This window comes from Balaenoptera physalus (assembly GCF_965194825.1).
Source record: "Balaenoptera physalus genome assembly, contig: HAP1_SCAFFOLD_811, whole genome shotgun sequence".
NCBI classification, from domain to species: domain Eukaryota; kingdom Metazoa; phylum Chordata; class Mammalia; order Artiodactyla; family Balaenopteridae; genus Balaenoptera; species Balaenoptera physalus.
Window position 1 is genome coordinate 157,659 of NW_028125969.1, and position 15,830 is coordinate 173,488.

A 15,830-nucleotide genomic window follows, 5' to 3' on the forward strand; every position below is an offset into this window, starting at 1 on the left:
CCCGTACTGAAACATTTATATAAGTTACTGTGGTAGATATTTGAGTGTACCTTTCAGATGTGGTCTGCAGACAGCCTCTAGCTATCAGCTCCTTCTGTCTCAGCTGCAGAGAACCACCTATGTGGAGGTTAGGCCCTTCCCAGGGCAGCCCACTTCTACTGACTGAGCAAAGTGGCAGTATAAAGACCTGGCCATTTGGGCTCTATGCAGAATTTTTTTATTGAGATATAAATGACATATAACATTGTATTAGTTTTAGTCATACGGTATAATTATCTGATACATGTTTATATTGCGAAATGATTACCGTGAGTTTAGTTAACATCCATTACAGCACATAATAACAATTTTTTTCCTTGTGACGAGAACTTTTAAGATCTACTCTCTTAGCAACTTTTAAATATACAAAACTGTATTGTTAACTGTAGTCACCATGCTGTATATTACATTCCCAGGACTTATTTATCTTACAACTGGAAGTTTGTACCTTTGCACCACCTTGACTCATTTCTCCCATTTTCCCACACACCCCCCTACCCCACACACACACCTGCTTCTGGTAATCACAAATCTGTTCTCTGTATCCATGAGTTTGTTTTTTTAAATTTTAACTTATTTTTTAAGATTCCACATATAAGTGACATTATAAGTATTTGTCTTTCTCTGACTGTGTTATTTCACTTACCCTCCATATCCATCCATGTTGCCACAGATGGCAGGATTTCCTTCATTTTTATGGCTGAATAATATCTCGTTGTGTATATACACTATATTTTCTTTATCCATTCATTCATCCATGGACACTTAGTTTGTTTCCATGTCTTGGCTATTGGAAATAATGCTGCAATCTATATGGGGATGCAGGTATCTTTTGGAGACAGTGATTCTGTTTCTGTTAGATAAGTACCCAGAAATGGAATTGCTAGACCATATGGCAGTTCTAATTTTTATTTTTTGAGGAGCCTCCATACTGTTTTCCACAGTGGCTGCACCAATTTACATTCCCACCAACAGTGTACAAGGTTTCCCTTTTCTCTACCTCCTTGCTTACACTTGTTATTTCTTGTCTTTTTGATAATAGCCATTCTAACATGCATGAAGCGATACCTAATTATGGTTTTGATTTGCATTTCCCTGATGATTAGTGATGTTGAGCATCTTTTCATGTGCCTGTTGGCTTTCTGTATGTCTTCTTTGGAAAAACCTCTATTCAGATATTCTGCCCATTTTTAAACTAGATTGTTTCTTGCTTCCTTTTTCTGCTGATTTATATGAGTTTAAATACTTTTTAGATATTTACCCCTTATCAGATACATAATTTGCAAATATTTTCTCCCATTCCATAGGTTGCCTTTTCATTTTGTTGATGGTTTCGTTTGCTGTGCAGAAGTCTTTTAGTTTGATATAGTCCTACTTGTTTATTTTTGCTTTTTTGCCTTTCTGTTTAGTGTCAAATCCAAAAAGTCATTGTCACAACTGATGTCAAGGAGCTTACCTCCTATGTTTTCTTCTAGGAGTTTTAAGGTTTCAGGTCTTCTGTTCAAGTCTTTAATCTATTTTGGGTTAATTTTTGTGTATGGTGTATGATAGGGCTTCATTCTCTTGCATGTGGCTGTCTAGTTTTACCAACACAATTTATTGAAGAGATTATCCATTCTCCATTGTATATTCTTGTCTCCTTTGTTGTAAATTAATTGACCATACATAGGAGAGTTTACTTTTGGACTTTTGATTCTGTTCCATTGACCTATGTTTCCATTTTTGTGCCAGTACCATACTGTTTCAATTACTGTAGCTTTGTGATACGGTTTGAAAACAAGAAGCATGTTACCTCCAGCTTTGTTCTTCTTTCTTAAGATTGCTTTGGCTATTCCAGGTCTTTTGTGGTTTTATATAAATTTTAGGATTATTTATTCTAGTTCTGTGAAAAATGCCATTGGTATTTTGATAGGAATTGCCTTGAATCTGTAAATTGATTTGGATAGTATGGACATTTTAATATCAGTTCTTCCAATCCATGAACCTGGAATATTTTCCCATTTGTTTGTGTCTTCTATTTCTTTCATCAGTGTTTTATAGGCTTCAGTGTACAGATCTTTCACCTCATTGGTTAAGTTTATTCCTAACTATTTTATTCATTTTGATGTAATTGTCAATGGATTGTTTTCTTAATTTCTCTTCATAATAACTTGTTATTAGCGTATAAAAATGCAACTGATTTTTATATATTGATTTGGTATCCTGCAACTTACTGAATTCATTGATTAGTTCTAACTTTTTTTGGTGGAATCTTTAAGGTTTTCTATATGTAATGTCATGTCATCTGCAAATAGAACCAGTTTTACTTCTTCTTTCCTTCCTTCCAAGCCTATACTGAATAAATGTGACAAGAGTGGGCATCCTTGTCTTATTCCTGATCTTAGAGAAAACACTTTATGTTTTTCGCTGTTGAATATGATATTAGCTGCAGGCTTGTCACATATGGCCTTTATTACGTTAACGCATGTTCCCTCTATACCCACCTTTTTGAGTTTTTTCATAAATAAATGTTGAATTTTGTCAAATACTTTTTCTGCGTCTATTAAAATGATCATATGATTCTTATCCTTCATTTTGTTAATGTGGTTTATAACATTGATTTGCAGATAGTGAACCATCCTTGAATCCCTGGAATAAATCCCACTTGATCATGGTGTATGGTCTTTTTAATGTATTGTTGACTTAGTTTGCTAATATTTTGTTCAGAATTTTTGCATCCATCTTCATCAGGGATATTGGCCTGTAAATTTCTTTCCTTGTAGTGTCCTTGTCTGGTTTTGGTATCAGGGTAATGATGGTATCATAGAATGAGTCTGGAAGTGTTGCCTCCTGTTCTCTTTATTAGAAGAGTTTGAGAAAGATTGGTATTAATTTTTCTTTAAATGTTTGGTAGAATTCACCACTGAAGCCACCTGGGTGAGGACTTCTGTTTGTTGGTAGGTTTGATTTTTTTTTTTTAATGTTGTGGCTGACTTGGTTTTTCCCTACATGTTTTTTGGGTTTTGGGTTTTTTTGTTTTAATTTATTTTTTAATTTTGGCTGTGTTGGGTCTTCGTTTCTGTGCGAGGGCTTTCTCCAGTTGTGGCAAGCAGGGGCCACTCTTCATCGTGGTGCGCGGGCCTTTCACTGTCGCGGCTTCTCTTGTTGCGGGGCACAGGCTCCAGACACGCAGGCTCAGTAGTTGTGGCTCACGGGCTTAGTTGCTCCACGGCATGTGGGATCTTCCCAGACCAGGGCTCAAGCCTGTGTCCCCTGCATTGGCAGGCAGATTCTCGACCACTGCGCCACCAGGGAAGCCCAGGTTTGATTATTGATTCAATCTCCTTACTAATAATTGGTCTGTTCAGATTTTCTGTTAATTCGTGATTCAGTCTTGGTACGTTCTATGTTTCTAGAAATTTATCCATTTCTTGTAGATAGTCCAATTTGTTAGCATATAATTTTCATAGTAGTCTCTTATGATCCTTTGTATTTCTGAGGTATCAATTGTAACATCTCCTCTTTCATTTCTGATTTTATTTATTTGAGTCTTCTCTCTTCTGTTCTTAATGAGTCTGGCTAATGATCTATTTTGTTTATCTTATCAAAGAACCAGCTCTCAGTTTCACTGATCTTTTCTGTTGTCTCTTTAGTCTTGATTTCATTTATTTCTACTCTGACCTTCGTTACTTTCTTCCTTCTACCAACTTTTGTCTTAGTTTCTCCTTTTTCTAGTTCCTTGAGGTACAAAGTTAGGTTGTTTAGTATTTTCTTTTTTCTTCATGTAGGGGTTTATCCTTATGAATTTCCCTCTTAAAACTGCTACTACTGTATCCAATAAGTTTTGGTATATTGTATTTCCATTTTCATTTGTCTCAAGATTTTTTTTAATTTCTTTTCAACCCACTGGTTGTTCAGTGGCATGCTATTTAATCTCCACATATTTGTGAATTTTCCAGTTTTCTTCTTGTAATTGATTTCTAGTTTCACACCACTGTTGTTGGAAAAGATACTTGATATGATTTCAATCGTCTTAGATTTAAGATGTGTTTTATGGTCTAATACATGATCTATACTGGAGAATGTTCCATGTGTAAATGAGAAGTATGTGTATTCTATTGCTTTTGAATGGAATGTTGTGTAAACGTATGTTAAGTCCATCTGGTCTAACATATTATTTAAGTCTAATGTTTCCTTGTTGATTTTCTGTTTGATATTCTATATCTATCCATTGACGAAAGTGGGGTGTTGAAGTCCCTTACTATTACTGTTATTGCTGTCTTTTTTTCCCTTTTGTGTCATTAATATTATACATTTAGGTGCTCCTTTTTGGGGTGCATAAATATTTACAAATGTTACATTCTCTTGTTGGATTGACTGCTTTATAATTATATAATGACCTTCTTTGTCTCTTATTACAATCTTTGTCTTAAAGTCTATCTTGTATTTTATATTACCTCAGCTTTCTTTTGGTTTCCGTTTGCATGGAATGCCTTTTTGCATCCCTTCACTTTCAGTCTGTATGTGTCCTTAAAACTGAAGTGACTCTCTCACTTAAGGCAGAATATATAAATTGGGTCCTGTCCATTGACCTTTTATAAGTCCCAATGAGGTCCATTTATCATAGAATAATATATTTAATAATATAAATGCAATTCACCATTAGCATTGTTATGAAGAATAAGAAATATCAAAACAATTCCTATATTTATTTGGCTATTGTTATTCAAGGAAGTGATTTTTTAAAAAGAAAAGTCTGATCAAATAACTTATTGTTAAACTCTAGAAGGAAACAAGTGAAGAAGTCACTTCTCCATTCACTGTTCTCTCCTTTGCTCACTGTGCTCCAGCCACACTGCCTTTCTTGCAAGCTTTCTAACACGCTGGAGACACTATCCTTGAACCTTTGTTCTGGAGGTTTCTTCTGTGGGTCTAGATGTGGTCAATCCAGGTTGCATCACAGCCCCTGAATGAATTTTGTAAGAATTTCTCTCCCTCTCACTGTCTTTGTATCTCTTTTTTCTTTTCTAATTTATTTTTATAATGGGGTATAGCTGATTTTCAATGCTGTGTTTCTTCCTTCTGTACATCCACTTGATTCACTTACAGAGAGACATCAATCAATTCCTTTTCAGATTCTTACCAGTCTTCTATATTCTATTCTGGTGACGAAAGTGTGCTCACTAAAGTGCTTTGAGCTATAGAGTAGGTCTTGTCGATTACCTATTTGGGCTATGGAACGGTATCTATGCTAATTTCAACCTCCTGGTTTATGCCTCACACCACCCCAGCTTTCCCCTTTAGCAGCCATAAGTGTGTTTTCTAAATGTGTGACGCTGTTTCTGTTTTGAAATTTAGTTCATGTGTAGCCATTTTTAGATTTCACCTATAAGTGATATCTTATGATAAGTCTCTTTTACTGTCTGACCTATATCACTTAGAATGATCGTACCTAAGCCCACCCGAGTTGCTGCAACTGGCCTTCTTTCATTCATGTCATGGCTGAGAAATATTCCATTTTACCTAAGTACCGCACCTCCTTAATCCATTTTTTCCTTCCAAGGTCATTTACATTGTATGCCAGTCGAGGCTCTTGTAAACAGAGCAGCCCTAAATTTTGGGGTGCCTCTGTTTTGTTCATTTTTAATTTTCCCAATTTATACGCCCATGAGTGGAAGTGCCCTATGCTCTCTAGCTGTGTTTTTCAGATGTTTTGGGAAACACCATACACTTCCCCAGAGTGGCGGTTGGCAATTTACATCCCGCCCATCAGCGTAACAAGGCTCCCTTTTCTCTCTGGCCTGTCCTGCATTTCTGGTTTTTACACTTTTTCAGGATGGCCCTTTTGACTGATGGGAAGTGAGACATTTTTGTAGTGCTGATTTGCATTTCCCGCTTGCTTGGTTGGCCAAAAAGGGCGTATGCGTTTTTTCCTGAATTCAGGAAAAAACGCATACGCCCTTTTTGGCCAAGTGCATCATTGTTGACGTTTTGCCGCATTTCATGTGCTTTAAAGGTGAGTCGAATCTACCTCCTGAAATCTGTTTCCTGCAGTTCTGCCTTACTTTCAAATCCTCTTCGTTGCCTTCCCTCAATATATTTTTGGACGATAGTTATCATTTATAACTCTGCAGGTTTGTGAATTGCAGTGCCCCTGAGCTCCATTTTTCAACTCGCTTTTTTGGAAGCTGGCCGCAAAACCGCAGGATTGCTTCAGGCCCTATTCTGGTTCCGAGGAGCAGGCTGAGCCTGTGGTTAATTCTTCTTCCTGATGGCAAATTAGATTGACCTGTGCCGGTCTGAACACCTAGAGCTAGTCTCTCATTGGTTGCCCCTCTTCCCGTTCATCCTCAGGACAAATTGCAAACTGTACGAAAGAGGAGGTTAAAGGTGCTGATTCTCCAAGTGGGGAGATTGTTAGGAAAGTGGCTGGAATGGCGAACCCGAGCACCAGGAGATGAGAAATGAGGTGCGTTTTAGAAACCTTTCCCGATCACACGGTGTCCCATCCTCTGGGTTTCCCATGCATGTTTTCTCTGTAGGAAGATTCCCTTGAACCTGGAGATTTGGGACCCATGGAATGGGTCCCACGCAGTATTACTTTAAAGGGTCTGCATTTGCTCCCCCAACCTCACCAATCCTCTCAGCCCCTAGAGTGTCCACCCTTATGTCACATCCAGCTGTGGGTCTAGATATGGTCAGTCCAGGTTGCATCACAGCCCCTGAACGAATTTTGTAAGAATTTCTCTCTCTTTCACTATCTTTGTTTTTTTTTTTTGTAACTTATTTTTATAGAAGGGTTTAGCTGATTTTCACTGCTGTGTTTATGCTGCTTTACGCCCACTTGATTCACTTACAGGGAGATATCAATATATAGGTTTTAAGATTCTTACTAGTCAGATATATTCTTGGGCGGTAAATAGGGGGTGTTGAGTCCAGTTCACTGAGCAAGGAGTAGGTCTTGTCTGTTACATATTTAGTTTATGGAATGGTATCTGTGCTAATTTCAAACCCTTGTTTTATGCATCACCCCACCTCACCTTTCCCGTTAAGCAGCCATAGTGTGTTTTCTAAATGTGTGACTCTGTTCTGTTTTGTAATTCAGTTCTTGTGAAGCGATTTTTACATTCCCTCTATAAGTGATATCTTATGATAATTGTCTTTTTCTGTGTGACTTATTTCACTTAAAATCATCGTACCTAAATCCACTCATCATGCTGCTACTAGCCTTATGACATTGATTTCATGGCTGAGTGATATTCCATTGTACATAAGTACCACAGCTTCTTTATCCATTTTTCTCTTTCCTGGGATATTTAAGTTGTAGTGAAGTGGAGATTCTTGTAAAAAGAGCAGCCCTAAACTTTGGGGTGCCTGTGTCTTGTTGATTTGAAGTTTTCCCAATTTATATGCCCATGAGTGGAAGTGTCCTATGCTCTCTAGCTGTGTTTTGTAGATGTTTTGGGAAACACCATACAATTCTCCAGAGTGGCCGTTGGGAATTTACATCCCGCCCATCAGCATAACAAGGTTCCCATTTCTCCCTGGCCTGTCCTGCGTTTCTGGTTTTTACACTTTTTTAGGATGGCCCTTTTGACTGCTGAGAAGTGAGACTTCTTAGTAGTGCTGATTTGCATTTCCTGCTTCTGCAGAATGTGGGATGTTCCCGAACCAGGGATCGAACCTGTGTCCCCTGTATTGGCAGGCGGATTCTTAACCACGGTGCCACCAGGCAAGCCCCCATGTAAATTATTACAGAGCGTTCAGTAGACCTCCCTTGTTATATGGTGGTTCTTTTTGACACATGTGTTTAATGTGTATTTGTATACGTATGGTAAACCTAATCTTAATGTACCCATTCCTCCCACCTTTCCTTTGAGATAACCGTGGTTTGTTTTCTAAGTCTGTGAGAGTCTTTCTCTGTGGAAGTATGTTCATATGTGTCAGTTGTTAGGTAACACCTAGAAGTGATATCACAGGATATTTGTCGTCTGCTGTCCGACTTACCTCATATTCTGTGATTATCTCTAGGCTCATCTAAGGTCCTGCAAAGAGCAGTGTTTCATTCTTTTCCATGGCGAATATTCCACCGTGTCCATGGACCACTTCTTCTTTTTACATTCACCTGTTGATGGGCATTTTGGTTACTTCCAAGTCTTGGCTATGCTAAATATTGATGCAGTGCAGGATTGCCAGCCCGTGTCTTTGGGATTCTGGTCTTCTCAGGGGTTAGGCCCAGCAGTGGGCCTACTAGATCATATGGTAGTTCAATTTTTACCTTTCAACGCACCTCCATTCTGTTCTCACTACTGGCTGTTACCAGTTTACATCCACCAGCAACCAGAGGGTACACGGATCTCTAAAGCCCCTTCAGGATTTATTGTTTGTAGACTTTTTACTGATGGCATTTTGAGTGTTGCATGGTGATACCTTTTTGTAGTTTCAATTTGCATGCATCTAATAATTCCCGATATTGAGCTTTTATCTACGTCCGTTTTCCTTTTTTTTTCTCTTAAGTGAAACACAGAAACTTACCTCTTTAAATTGTTTCCTTGAAAATTGTGCCATGTTCTGAATTCCTGTGGCCATTACCTGTACCAGGATATTTTTTGAGGGCAGGTGTCATTTACAGCCCTGTAGTAATTGTGAATATTACATGACCATTAGCTCTGGATTTAAAGCTGCTGTTGCAGGAAACGGCCACAAGGAGGCAGCATTTCTATATTCCCAACTCTGGTTACTAGAGCAACATAGCCTTCCTGGAAGTCCTGTTTGTAGGTTGTAAAGTAGAGTGGAATGTGCCAGGACAAACCCCCAAAAACGATGTCTACTTATTTGTTGTTGGTATTCTTAGTTAAATTTTCATTTTTCTCAGAGCAAATTTGATTGCAATATTGTGTTTGCTCTAGGTGTACAGAGTCTCTTTCATTGATACATATATCTTTTCATGTTTGGATGCCGTTCCATATAGGTTATTACAGAATGTTGTGTAGACCTCTCTTGGTATTCGGTATGTCTTTGATGATTATATATTTTATAAGTATTAGCATATGTCTGTTGAACCCAATATCCTCCGTTATACATTCCTCACACCTTTCCATTTGGTTAACCACAAGCTTGTTTTCTGAACACGTGAGTGTCCTTCTCTGTGGAAATAGGTTCATTCCTATCAATTTTTAGATAACACCTATATGTGATATCATAGGATATGTGTCTCTCACTTTCTGACTTACTTCAAGTTGTGTGATTATCTGTAGCCTCATCTATGGTGCTGCAAACGGCACTGTTTCATTATTTTCTGTGTCTAATATTGCATTGTGTACATGGACCACTTTTTCATCCATTCATCTGATGATGGACATTTTTGTGGCTTCCATGTCTTGGTTATTGTAAATACTGCTGCAATACACGATTTTCCATCCCGTGTTTTTTGGTTCTGGCTTTCACAGGTTACAGGCCCAATAGTGGGCCTTCTGGATCATATGGTGACTCAATTTTTACCTTCCAACGCACTGCCATTCTGTTCCTATTATTGGCTGTTACCAGTTTACATCCCACTTAGACCAAGAGGTTACGCTATTCTCCACAACTTCTTCAACACCTATTGTTTGTTGACTTTTTGCTGATGGTCATTCTAACTGGTGTGAGGTGATACCTTTGTGTAGATTGGATTTCAATGAGTCTAATAATTCCTGATGTTTTGTGTTTATGAATGTCGTTTTCATTTTTTTTAAGATTGAGCTAAACTTACAACTTCATATTGCCTTCTTGAAAAATTTGCCGCGTTTGGATTTTTTTGGCCATTCCCTACCCCAGGACATTTTTTGAGGGCATGAGTCATTTATAGCCCTGCAGTCCTTGTGAATATTAGTGACTATTAGCAGTAGATTTAAAGCTGCTGTTTGAGGAAATGGCCTTAGGGTGCCAACATTTATACGTTGCCAACTCTGCTTGCTAGGGAAACAGAACCTTTCTGCAAGTTGTGCTTTTAGGTTGCAGATTAGAGTGGAATGTGCCAGGATAAAACCCCATAAATTTTAGCTTCCTTAATCCTTGTTTAAGTTGTAGTTTTGATCAGAGCAAATTTGATTGAAAAATGCCTTTTGTTCAAGGTGTACAGAATCTTGTTCATTTACACATATGCATACATCTATTGATCTTTGGGTCTTTTTCCATGTAGGTTATTACAGAGTGTTGAGTAGACCACTCTTGGTATTCCATAGGTCTTTGGGATTATATATTTTATATGTATTAGTATATGTGTGTTAACCCCAATATCCTAATTTATCCATTCCTCACATCTTTTCTTTGGATTAACCATAAGTTTGTCTTCTCAATCTGAGATTGTCTTTCTCTATGGAAATATGTTCATTTTTATGAATTTTCAGATAACATAAGTGATATCATAGGACATTTGTCTTTCGCATTCTGACTTACTTAAGGTTGTGTGAGTATCTCTAGGCTCATCTGTAGTGCTGCATATACCATTCTTTTATTTTTTTTCGTGACTGATATTCCACTCTGACCATATACCACTTATTCTTTGTCCATTCATCTGTTTGTGGACCTTATTTTTGCTTCCATGTCTTGACTATTTCAATATTGCTGCAGTGCACATTTGCCTGCCTCTGTCTTTCTGATTCTGGTGGTCTTAGGTTTTAGGCCCAAAAGGTGCCCTGCCGCATCATATGGTAGCTCAATGTTTACCTTTTAAAGCAGCTCCATTCAGTTTTCGTTAGTGCTGTTACCACTTCACATCCCACCAGCAGCCAGAAGGTACACAGTTCTCTAAAACAGCTTCAGCATTTATAGTTTGTAGACTTTTTGCTGATGGTCATTTGACTGGTGTGAGCTGAAACCCTTTTGGAGGTTGGATTTGCATGTGGCCAGTAATTCCTTGTACTGAGCTTTAGGCATGTCCTTTTTTTTGTTATCCTTTTTTTTAAAGAGTGAGTCCAACGTTCCTCTTCATATTGACTGTTCGAAAAATTTGTCATGTGCTGAATTTTATTGCCTATTCCCTACCCCAGGGCATGTTTTGAGGGTGTGTGTCATTTACAGCCCTGCAGTCCTTTTGACTATTAAGCAACCATTAGCACTGGGTTTAAAGCTGCTGTTATGGGAAACAGCCACAAGGCGGCAGCATTATTACGTTCTCAACTCTTGTTACTAGGGCAACAGAGTCTTCCTGGAGGTAGTGTTCCGAGGTTGTAAATTAGAGTTGAATGTGCTGGGACAAGCCCCCAGTAGTTCATGTCTCCTTACTTAAGTTTGTTTTTTAAATTTAATTTCTATTTCTTATCGGAGTATATGTGATTAGAGTGTTGTGATTGTCTGACTGTACAGAATCTGCTCAATGATTCATACATGTATCTGTTCAACTTCGGATCCTTTTACTATGTATGTTATTACAGGATATTGAGTAGACCTGCCTTGGTATTTGGTAAGTGTTTTGTCATTATATATTTTCTATGTATTGGTGATTATATAATTCATATAGTTTATATGTTATATGTTTATATACATTTAACATACATTAGTATATGTATGTTAGCCAAATTATCCTAATTTATCCATCCTCCTACCTTTCATTTTGGTTAAGCATTAGTTTGTTTTATAAGTCTGTGAGTGTCTTTTTCTGTGGAAATATATTCAATGGTAACAATCTTAGGATAACATGTATAAATGATATCATAGGATATTTGTCATTCCCTTTTGACTTACTTAACCTAATATGATTATTTCTAGGATCATCTGTAGTCCTGAAAAAGGCATTGTTCATTTCTTTCCCGAGGCTACTATTCCATTCTGTCCGTATACCACTTCTTCTTTGTCCATTCATCTGTTAATAGACCATTTTTTTGCTTCCATGTCTTGGCTATAACAATATTGTTGCAGTGCACATTTGCCTCCCTCTGTCTTTCCGATTCTGGTGGTCTTAGGATATAGGCCCAAAAGGTGCCCTGCCACGTCATATGGTAACTCAATGTTTACCTTTTAAAGCAGCTCCATTCAGTTTTCGTTAGTGCTGTTACCACTTTACATCCCACCAGCAGCTAGAAGGATGAGAGGTCTCTAAAACCCCTTCAGCATTTATAGTTTGTAGACTTTTTGCTGATGGTCATTTGACTGGTGTGAGCTGAAACCTTTTTGAATTTGAATTTGCATGTGGCTAATAATTCCTTATACTGAGCTTTAGGAATGTCTTTTTTTTTCTTTTCCTTTTTTTTTTAAAGAGTGAGTACAACTTTCCTCTTCATATTGAATGTTTGAAAAATTTGTCATGTGCTGAATTTTCTTGCCTATTCCCTACCCCATGGCATTTTTTGAAGGCCTGTGTCATTTAGAGCCCTGCAGTCCTCGTAACTATTAAGCAACCATTAGCACTGGGTTTAAAGCTGCTGTTATGGGAAACAGCCACAAGGCGGCAGCATTATTACGTTCTCAACCCTTGTTACTAGGGCAACAGAGTCTTCCTGGAGGTAGTGTTCCGAGGTTGTAAATTAGAGTTGAATGTGCTGGGACAAGCCCCCAGTAGTTCATGTCTCCTTAGTTAAGTTTGTTTTTTAAATTTAATTTCTATGTCTTATCGGATTATATGTGATTAGAGTCTTGTGATTGTCTGGCTTTACAGAATCTGCTCAATGATTCATACATATATCTGTTCATCTTTGGATCCTTTTACTATGTATGTTATTACAGGATATTGAGTAGACCTGCCTTGGTATTTGGTAAGTGTTTTGTCATTATATATTTTGTATGTATTGGTGATTATATAATTCATATAGTTTATATGTGATATGTTTATATACATTTAACATTCATTAGTATATGTATGTTAGCCAAATTATCCTAATTTATCCATCCTCCCACCTTTCATTTTGGTTAAGCATTAGTTTGTTTTATAAGTCTGTGAGTGTCTTTTTCTGTGGAAATATATTCAATGGTAGCAATCTTAGGATAACATGTATAAATGATATCATAGGATATTTGTCATTCCCTTTTGACTTACTTAACCTAATATGATTATTTCTAGGATCATCTGTAGTCCTGAAAAAGGCATTGTTCATTTTTTTCCCGAGGCTACTATTCCATTCTGTCCGTATACCACTTCTTCTTTGTCCATTCATCTGTTAATAGACCATTTTTTTGCTTCCATGTCTTGGCTGTATCAATATTGTTGCAGTGCACATTTGCCTCCCTCTGTCTTTCCGATTCTGGTGGTCTAAGGTTATAGGCCCAAAAGGTGCCCTGCCACGTCATATGGTAGCTCAATGTTTACCTTTTAAAGCAGCTGCATTCAGTTTTCGTTAGTGCTGTTACCACTTCACATCCCACCAGCAGCTAGAAGGATGAGAGGTCTCTAAAACCCCTTCAGCATTTATAATTTGTAGACTTTTTGCTGATGGTCATTTGAGCGGTGTGAGCTGATACCTTGTTGGAGGATGGACTTGCATGTGGCTAATAATTCCTTATACTGAGCTGTAGGCATGTCGTTTTTTATTTCCTTTTTTTTTAAAGAGTGAGTACAACATCCCTCTTCATATTGACTTCTTGAAAAATTAGTCATGTGTTGAATTTTCTTGCCTATTCCCTAGCCCAGGGTATTTTTTGAGGGCAGGTGTCATTTAGAGCCCTGCAGTCCTTGTGACTATTAAGCAACCATTAGCACTGGGTTTAAAGCTGTTGTTGTGGGAAACAGCCACAAGGCGGCAGCAATATTACGTTCTGAACTCTTGTTACTAGGGCAACAGAGTCTTCCTGGAGGTAGTGTTCCAAGGTTGTAAATTAGTGTTGAATGTGCTGGGACAAGCCCCCTAAGTTTATGTCTCGTTACTTCTGTTTGTTTTTTAAATTTAATTTCTATTTCTTATCAGAGTAAATTTGATTAGAGTGTTGTGATTGTCTGGCTGCACGGAATCTGCTCAATGACTCATACATATGTCTGTTCATCTTTGGATCCTGTCACCATGTATGTTATTACAGAATATTGAGTAGACCTCCCTTGGTATTATGTAGGTGTTTTGTCATTATATGTTTTATATGTTTTGGTGATTATATAATTCATATAGTTTATATGTTATATGTTTATATACATTAGTATATGTATATTAGCCGCAGAGTCCTAATATATCCATCCTCCCACCTTTCATTTTGGCTAACCATTAGTTTCTTTTATAAGTCTGTGTGTGTCTGTTTCTGTGGAAATATGTTCATTGGTAGCAATCTTAGGATAACATGTATACATGATATCATAGGATATTTGTCATTCCTCTTGACTTACTTAACCTAATATGATTATTTCTAGGCTCATCTGTAGTCCTGAAAATGGCATTGTTCATTTTTTTCCCGAGGCTACTGTTCCATTCGTTATGTATACCACTTCTTCTTTGTCCATTTATCTGTTGATAGATATTTTTTTGCTTCCATGTCTTGGCTACTGTAAATACTGCTGTAATACACGATTTTCCGTCCCGTGTCTTTTTCATTCTGGCTTTCACAGGTTACAGGCCCAATAGTGGGCCTTCCGGATCATATGGTGACTCAATTTTTACCTTTCAACGCACTGCCATTCTGTTCCTATTATTGGCTGTTACCCCTTTACATTCCACTTAGACTGAGAGGTTACGCTATTCTCCACAACTTCTTCAACATCTATTTTTTTTTCACTTTTTCCTGATGGTCATTCTGACACGTGTGAGGTGATATCTTTGTGTAGAATGGATTTGCATGTGTATCATATTTCCTGATGTTTTGCGTTTATCAATGTCCTTTTCAATTTTTTTAAGATTGAGCAAAACATACAACTTCTAAATGCCTTCTTGAAAAATTTGCCACGTTTGGATTTTTTTGGCCATTCCTTACCCCAGGACATTTTTTGAGGGCATGAGTCATTTACAGCCCTGCAGTCCTTGTGAATATTAGTGACCATTAGCAGGAGATTTAAAGATGCTGTTTGAGGAAACGACCTTAGGATGGCAACATTTCTACGTTGCTAACTCTGCTTGCTAGGGAAACAGGACCTTGCTGCAAGTTGTGCTTTTAGGTTGCAAATTAGAGTGGAATGTGCCAGGACAAACCCCCATAAGTTTTAGCCACCTTAATTCTTGTTTGTGTCTTTAAGTTGTAGTTTTTATCAGAGCAAATTTGATTGAAAAATGTCTTTTTTTCTAGGTGTACAGAATCTTGTTCATTTACACACACATATATATATCTATTGATCCTTGGGTCCTTTTCCATGTAGGTTATTACAGAGTGTTGAATAGCTCACTCTTGGTATTCCATAGGTCTTTGGGGATTAAATATTTTATATGTATTAGTATATGAGTGTAAACCCCAATATCCTAATTTATCCATCCCTGACACCTTTTCTTTGGCTTAACCATAAGTTTGTCTTCTCAATCTGAGATTGCCTTTCTCAATGGAAATATGTTCATTTTTTATGAATTTTCAAATAACATAAGTGATATCATAGGGCATTTGTCTTTCGCATTCTGACTTACTTCACGTTGTGTGATTATATCTAGGCTTCTCTGTGGTGCTGCATATGCCATTCTTTTATTTTTTTTCGTGACTGATATTCCATTCTGTCCATATACCACTTCTTCTTTGTCCATTCATCTGTTTATGAACCTTTTTTTTGCTTCCATGTCTTGGCTATTTCAATATTGCTGCAGTGCACTTTTGCCTGCCTCTGTCTTTCCAATTCTGGTGGTCTTAGGTTATAGGCCCAAAAGGTGCCCTGCCGCATCATATGATAGCTCAATGTTTACCTTTTCAAGCAGCTCCATTCAGTTTTCGTTAGTGCTGTT